Source organism: Gymnogyps californianus, chromosome 8, assembly GCF_018139145.2.
Source record: "Gymnogyps californianus isolate 813 chromosome 8, ASM1813914v2, whole genome shotgun sequence".
Classification (NCBI taxonomy): domain Eukaryota; kingdom Metazoa; phylum Chordata; class Aves; order Accipitriformes; family Cathartidae; genus Gymnogyps; species Gymnogyps californianus.
In genome coordinates this window covers 28,889,847-28,898,434 of record NC_059478.1, presented here as the reverse complement: position 1 = coordinate 28,898,434, position 8,588 = coordinate 28,889,847, and positions in this window count along the sequence as shown.

Here is an 8,588-nt window from a genome sequence, read left to right as displayed (position 1 = left end):
TTGCTTTGTGTAGATTAGAAAGATAACGATACATATGAGAGATTAGAATGTGACATTAAGACCAAAATAAACATGTGAACTAGCTCTGTGAAATCCACACTGCAATGGTAAGACATGAAATCAGGTAGTAGACCACATGGCTCTGTATCTGAGATCCAATTTTAAACTTGAAATACCAAAGGCAGTATGCTAGACCTGAGCTTGTGAACTCCTATCTGTGTTATTTTATGCATGTGAATGGTCTCAGTGGCTTTCATACTGACCTGTTTCCCACATCTTTGAAGATTTTGCAGTCTATACAATACAGGACTGCTTTTTCTGTGTGCCTTGGATAGCTCCAAGCATTCACCAAAAATACAGTAATAACCAGTTAGAACTCATTTTGTTTGAAATTTGTTTCATATTGATGTTGAAAAGCAGGTGAGTACTAGCATAGTAAATATGCTGCTTGAACATGGAAAGACTGATACTATAGTTATTTCAGCACAGTAGAATTGCTAGTCAAGAGGAAAGTAATTATAGTTAAGAAAAATATAGCTGAGAAAAAGTGTGTGGGTTTTTTTGTGTGTGGTGGTTTTTTTTTTTTTTTTAAGCTCTCCTGGGACATCTCATGTTATTTTACTGACCTCAGTGAAGACCTGAGAACCATACGATAACAGTCACTATTCTCAGTTTTCTTGCATCCTTCATCCAGCTCTTTCTTGATGACCAAGCAGGCTTATACAAGTATAAGCCAATGGGTCCCTTATCCTTCCAGAAGTGTACCCCAGTATATAAACAAGGAATTGCAAAAGGGATGCGCAATATACGTATTGAATTTCATCTTATTAATTGGAACTCTGTCAAAATGAAAGCTGACATTTAGGGGGAATAATTCCTCACTGAGGGAAAATAACAGTTTTGGCAGGCCATATAATACATGTCTCAGGGTTACCTACCAATAACTCGAAAAAGTCATGTGGCCATGAACAGTATAAAATTAAGTTATTGGGCATATCTGGTCCCTATAAGTTATCTATTCTGAATTAAGTCAAAGCTGAAAGTCATCTCAAATCACAAGTTTGTCTCCATGTTTCCACTACACTTTTATTGTTTTAAACAGTAATTTTCTGTATTTAAAAAATTTTTTTTTTCTTTTTTTCTCCCTTTATGAAAGAATTGCAAAACCAGGAAACTGCATTCTCAGAAAATACCATCTGAAAAAGAAGGCTGAAATTAAAGAAAAAAAATTCATAGAATCATAGAATGGTTTGCATTGGAAGGGACCTTTAAAGGTCATCTAGTCCAAGCCCCCTGCAGTGAGCAGGGACATCTTCAACTAGATCAGGTTGCTCAGAGCCCCATCCAGCCTGACCTTGAATGTTTCCAGGGATGGGGCATCTACAACCTCTCTGGGCAACCTGTTCCAGTGTTTCACCACCCTCATTGTCAAAAATTTCTTCCTTATATCTAGTCTGAATCTACCTTCTTTTAGTTTAAAAACATTACTCCTTGTCCTATCACTACAGGCCCTGTTAAAAAGTCTGTCCCCATCTTTCTTATAAGCCCCCTTCAAAATTGCTTTAGATATTTCACAGTTCTACAGGAGTGAGGTTCAAGGGAACCAAAACCCCAGAATTTTTGAGGAGTTTGGATCTGAGCATTATAGTTCAGACCTTTCTTCCTTTTTTTTTTTAAATATTATAGTTGTTATCCAGTGTTTAGTATTTTGTTAAATATCATTGTAATGAAAATATTCTAGCTAGAAGACTGCATGCCATGTTTTGGACAGAAAGGTTTTAATGAACAGCTCATAATCGGACCAAAAGAAAGGATTTATTTTTTGTCCTTCTATAGCAATACTATTTTCTCCTCCACCTAGTTTGTACTTTAATTGGCACATCTGTCTTTAACAGAATCTCTTCAGTAACTCTGTCCTTTGCTCTGCCTCTTAAACCTTCAGCCCTTCTCTCTAGGTTAGGTAGCAGATTCCTGTGACTGCATGTGATATACTTTTCAAAGTGTCTTCTACTTAATTGCCATTAAAATCCCTTTGAAAAAAAATCTCACTAGGCACTGTTCCTTCAGCATGTTTTTTCCTGAGATTTAGTTACCAAGTAGCGGTGGAGGATGCTTGAAAGGGCTCAGGAAGCAACCTCTCTCCTGAGAGCGACTAAAAGAGATGATTAGGAGAATGCAGGAGATCAGGTTTGTAATAGTGGTAGTTTCTCCTAATCCTCTTTGTTTTAACAATCATGTCTAAAACTTTAAAGGTGCCTGCTGTGCCTGCTGAGCTCTTGTTCGGTAGTGGAAGTGCAGAGGTTAAGAGGTGTCCCTCCTGCAAGCAAATGCAGAAGAAAATGGTGCTGTGGTTTGGGTGCCTGGTTGCAACTCAGAAGGCTTTGGTTAAACTTCCTGTTCTATCAAAGAGCTCCTGTGGGCTCAAGGGGAGTTACCTGGGGCACAGCTGAAGTACTGGGTTCTCAGCCCAAACTTTCCTCATGTACAGTAGCCAGTTAGTTTGAAAGAGAGAAAACAGAACAATTACTGCATCTAGGAAACATAAACTATGAGTATTGGCCATGGTTAGTGACTTATTGAATACCTTGTAGTACTGAAAGGATTTTTGTAAGATCTGACTCTTGGAGTCCTGGTATTCCATGAGAACCTCAGATTTTGCTTTTAAGCAAACTTTTAGCCATTTGGTTGAGGGAGAAAAAATGAAGTCATCAACCATAAAGGCTTGATAAAATGAAGGGAATGACAGCTACTAAAATGTTATGTTTAAAGCAATATCTGACTTGTTTAGGAGTCCAGGTTTGGCAGTACCAGAAGACAAGCTCTTGCCAACTATCAGAAACTGAAAGCAGCCAGTGTCTCACACCGGCTTCCAGGATCCATAGTTTTAAATTTAAATAATTCATGTGGTTAATGAATAATAAATTTAATAGTAATGATTAAGGCAGATGACTCTCTGTTCAGTTAAATGGTCACAGCCAACTGAAAAATGTGCGTGGTGCATACATGCTGCTCTCCTCCTCTAAGTTTGCACGCATTCATCCCCTAACAAGCTTGTTTAATGCTGCGGATGATTCACTTTGCCCTTAGACAGTGCTTCACTGTTCCCTGCCTCACACCTGGCTGCAGCAATGTGCTTGGTTTAGAGGAGGGCAGCTAATTAATTTACAGTGTTTTGCTCTCTTGTGCAGTGAAGCTCCAGAAACCACAATTTTGCTTCCTAACTGCTGTGGAAGCTGACGTGCTGTTCCCTGCTGGCGTGTGTGCAGTGTTGCCTGCTCTGTGGCAGTTTCCTAGGCCAGGCTCTTCTGATCCCTCCAAGCTGTTAGCCCCAAAGTCCATCCTGGTGCGAGTTAGAACAGCTCAGCAGGGGTGCACAGAGATGGGCAGTGTTGGCTTTGGAGCAGGGTCCCTGCAGGGCTCTGGAACAAGAGGGAAAATTCCCCGTCTCTTATCCTGCCCCTCCCTCCCACCCCTGCCATTCAGCCCATTTCCTCAAAGAGGCTTTGTGGAGTCTGCAGGCCACAGAGCTTTTTTTCTTCTTCCCCACCCTGCTCCTCCATTCCATCTGGTGTTTGTTTTCCCGTGCTGCCTCTTGCTTGTTCCATTTGAATATTGTAAGAGTCTTGTGCTGGATGTTTTGACAAGTAGGTGCTGTGTAGTACGGGCCGTGCAGCCTGGATAGGGGGCCTGCAGGCAATAAGCTACATTAACTTTTGCTGTTGTACAATGGCTGAGATGTGCTGCTGCCGCCTTGGGTTAAGATCTTTGCACAAAGGGACCCCAGACTGTCATGGGATCTCACTCTATTGTGGAGGACTATCTATCTGATGGTAAGGAGGAGGTCCTGTGCTATCTTTCTTCTGATGACAACCAGGAACGAGACAGGGCTGACCTTGCACCTTTGCGATTCCAAGCTAGTTTGTTGTCTCACTGGCTGTGGGTGGCATAAATAGAAACATTAGGACACTGAGACAGTTGTTCCTGAATTACTCATGCAAGTGGGAAGCAGATCAAGCCCTCTGCTTGTGCTTGCTGTTATTGTTTATTTATTTATTAATTTATTAATTATTTTACTTCTGTTGACTGAGCAAAACTCCCATTAAGCTGCAAGAGCCTTGTGCAATAAACCGGATTGGAACCATTTGCTCCAGGATGTTTCTTGAAGGCTTCCAGCACAATGCTGATGGGATTTGCCTCCTCCTGTGTTTACCATAGTTTGTGAGGTAAGGAACCTCATTTTATTTTCTTCACCCTTCCTCTGGAACTCTTAGGAGGCAGTCAGTGGCGGAGCTTATTCTTTGGCACAGCTTTCAGTCAGGCTCAAAACATACATTGGGTCATTACAGCAAAATGAGTTATCTCCAAGTCACGTGTCTCAAGCTGGAACTGGGGAATTGAGGGCTTAAACTTTGGGAAATTCCTTACAGCTATCAGTTACACATTTTATCTAATGTGTTTTTATAGGACTATTTCCCTCTTTCCCCAAAGAAGAGCTAGTGGAAGTTTGCTCCTGTGACGTGTTTGTTACAGGACTTGAGAAGTGTCTTGATTCTGCTGCCACTGTGTGGTCAAAACCGGTCTGGTGCTTCAGGTATTCCTGTTTCTTACCATGATCTGTGTGGAGTCAGCAGAGTCCTGCATCCTACATGATTCGTCTCCATGCCACTGTAAACGAGGAGTAACTGCACTGAAATTAAATGACTCTTTATTTATGTTAGCGGCGCAGCCAGATGCACCTGCAGCAATAAGGGTCCATCGTGCTGAGTAGGTGTTAGGCTAGGAAAAAACAACAAACAGTCCCAAAGTCAGCTCATAATTTGATACTATGACCACATGTAACAGGTAAATAAAATTGTCCCGGCAAGGATAAACCTTCTCATAGACATGTGCTTGAAGTCAGGGCCTTGACGAATAGCTGCTGTTGACTGAGCTGTTTGAAATACAAGCAAAAAGGGAAGACTGTTAGTGGGATTTCATTAATCTCAGTTGTAATTTCCACAACTCATATGCACCCCAAGATGATAGCTTCTCCCTGTTTTTTTAAGGTTGAAAAGCTATAGATCTCTTGCAGCCTTGCACATTGTTGGGGTTTCAGGCACGCTACAGAAGCTTTGCTATTCAGCAGTACAGCACTGTAACAAATAATCAAATACAGGTGTACTTAAAAAAAAAGCTTATATTAGCTTTGCTTTTTAGAAAATAATATGGTAATCATTTATGTTTTGCCAGTTCAGTAATATCCAGGAGGTTTCTCAGACAGTAACTCACTTGAGTGAATTAGAAATGTTTTATTGTAGTAATAAACAGTGATATGTCTTCAGGGACTTTCAAAGCAAGTAAAATAGAAAAAGTAAATTACTCTCTGGTTTGGTTCTGCATTCCTTGCTCATTCAGGATTTTCACTGGCTTCAAGGAATGCAGGAGTAAGCCCCAAATATTTGTAAGGAGATCAGAGTGAAAAAAATTTGCCTTGAGCCCAAAGATTAAAAAAAAGTAAAATGTCAGCACTAGAAATTGACAGAGGGAGAAAATTCCAGCTACTAAGGGAAGAGCAGCTGAGAATGTCATGCAATACTTTTATTAACACAGTACGAAAGGCAATTTAAATAAATAAAAAGGCCTATTTCTGCAGTTTTCAAAAGTCCTTATTTAATTTAGGTAAAAATAAATATACCACAAATGTTAAACAACTAACTCATAATCATCTGATAACCTCAGATCCAGTCTCAGCTTTATTCTCAACAGCAAGTCACATGTTCTCTCTCCTGTCTCCCACTTCCTGTGTTACTAAATCCACAGTGCTTTGGGGAAGGGACAGTTTCTGTGGGTCTGTGCAATGTCTAGGCTAACTCAGACCCAGGCTGAGGTGGGATTCCTGCCTACGGCTGGGCAGCTACTGACAATACCTGCCCCTTTCCACTCCCTTCTTGTCATATCCCATTTTGTTCTCTTGCTGACCCATTTGCTTTCTCTCTCCGCTTGCTTTGAGTTAAAGCATGTATCTTATGCTGTGCATTAGCAGCATAATGGGGTCCCTAAACAAACTGGTAAGTTTGATTCCTAGTGATTTTTTTAAAAAATATTTTTATTTATTTATTTTGCACCGATATGGATTGTAGACTGAAGCATACAGTAAACTGCAGGTCCTTGCTGGAAACTGTATTGACTGCACTTGGTTACTGTAACACAGAGAAAATGAGGAGTTAGCAATAAAGCCTCTAGCCTTATGTGTAGGTCTTGATGTTGGTTGGAAGCTTTGCAGTCAGAGCGAGCACTTCCAGGGACTCTCTCTCCTATTAGACTTGCTATATGAACCAAGTTCCTATGCATTTCCATAATTTATGAGACTTAGGCTACAGCTGGCTATTTAGGCACAGTAGTGATAGTAGTGCAGATGACAGACACACAACATTTGCACATAGTACGATTGCATACACCACATTTCCTTTGGAAACTGGGCTAAAAATAGGAACACTTTCTAGTGCCAAACTTGTCTGTCGTAACTAGTAGAGGCTTTTTGCCCATTCATGAGTGTGCTGAGCTACTCATGCTGCTTCTGTGCTAATGTGTTTACTTGGCACCCTGGTTATACTTTCACGAGATTTTGTGAAATACTTTTAATTTATCATGGTGATGAGGAATATTGGTGGGGAAGTGAATAGAAATATGAATTTATCATGTGAATCACTTTCTAGCCTTTTTTTTTTTTTTTGTCTGAGGAAAGCTTTGGTCATGTCCTGTGTCATATTTCTCATTTCATGGTTGTTTAGTGTAAGGAATAAAATGTTATGTTACCCACTGAAGGTGATGCAGGCCTAAGGCATACTGCAATCAAGGTGGGTCTGTATGTACAATGATAAAATAAATATTGCAGTGACCTTGCACAAGTTTCTTGCATAGAATCCCTCTGCCTTTTCCCTTCTGATCCTAATCCAGGAATGCAAGCCAAAGGGTGGAGAAGAATGAGCCTGTACTTTGGGACATTGAAAACTACCCCCCAGGTCTGAATTCTGCTGCTGTGACTACAGCACAAGTGGACTTAAGATTTGCTTTTTGTAGTACCATAAGACAGTGTGATGTGATACTCATATCCTGCTGTGTTGTACTCATTAAGCAAAGCCAATGGTTAATTTGGAGCATTCCAGGAGCTAAAAAATGGTTTGATGGAAATGAAAATTTGAAGACCAAAATCAGCTTTGGAGTAAACAGATAGAACCCCTTGGGGGGTGTGTGTGTGTGTGTGTGTGTGTGTGTGTTTTGTTTGTGTTTTGTTTTTTTTCCCTTCTTATGGAGAGGCTGGGGTGGATTCACTCCTGTTGTGGTAATGTCCAAAAAGCCTCGTTAGCCCATGATGTTATGTATACTGGAAATGACCACTCTCTATCTCCTTCAAGAGTTTAGTGATCTATAAAAATGTTCTAGCATTGCTCTAATTTATGGTAAATAGTACGAAGTAGGAAAAAAGATACAAGATCCCCTAACTCAAAGGGCCATGGAAATAGAAATGTGTAGGCTACTCTTATTCTAAGTTCTTAGTATTTAATAATATAGCTTCCTAACTGAGGCCGAGATGCTACTGAAATAACTATTTCCACTTTCCAGCGACCCATTGTGCTCAGCTGAGTGCGTGTTAGGCCACTAGAGAGCAGCAGAGACTGTGTTTAAAGCCACCACCGATCGTCCCTAGTCTTCAACGAAGCAGCACTTCTGTGTCGTCTAACCTTCAACTGTCAGATGCTGTCTTATTTCGAGACCCTTTTTTTCCTGTTCTTTTGCTTAACGCTCAGCTTTACTTGCCATCAGCTTTCTCTGATAGTGTTTTCCCCCGATGTACACACCAGATGTGTACAGTCCAGTGGATAGTGTACCTTCCTTGGCTGGGTTTTGTTTTAACAGTAATAGCATGTTAGGGAAGGAGACCATCATCTAAATATGCTGTGGGGGCATTCATGATGCAGAACCCAAACTGAATTTCTGAAATTTGTCCCTTTACTGGAAATGTTTTGTGTGGTGGCTAGTCCATTCGTGTAGTGAGCCAGTCTGTAATGATACCTCGGGGATTTTTATCATTTCTGTTGACTATATTCTCCATAAAAAGAGCAGATTGAAAGAGCTTTAAAGGAGCAAAACTGTCTGTACTTCTAAAATGCTATTACTGTGATTACAGTGGCTGCCAGGGTCTTTGGCACCAACATTAAGCAAGAGGCAGCAGGTAGATACATGTGGTGGGCTGACCCTGGCTGGATGCGAGGTGCCCACCAAAGTTCCTCTGTTACTCCCCCTCCTAAGCTGGACAGGGGAGAGAAAATATAATGAAAGGCTCATGGGTTGAGATAAGGACAGGGAGATCACTCAGCAATTACTGTCATGGGCAAAACAGACTCGACTTAGGGAAAAAAATAATTAATTTATTACTAGTCAAATCAGAGTAGGATAATAAGAAATAAAACCAAATCTTAAAAACACATTCTCCCCACCCCTCCCTTCTTCCTGGGCTTAACTTTACTCCCGATTTTCTGTACCTCCTCCCCCGAGCGGCGCAGGGGGACGGGGAATGGGGGTTGCGGTCAGTTCATCACACATTATTT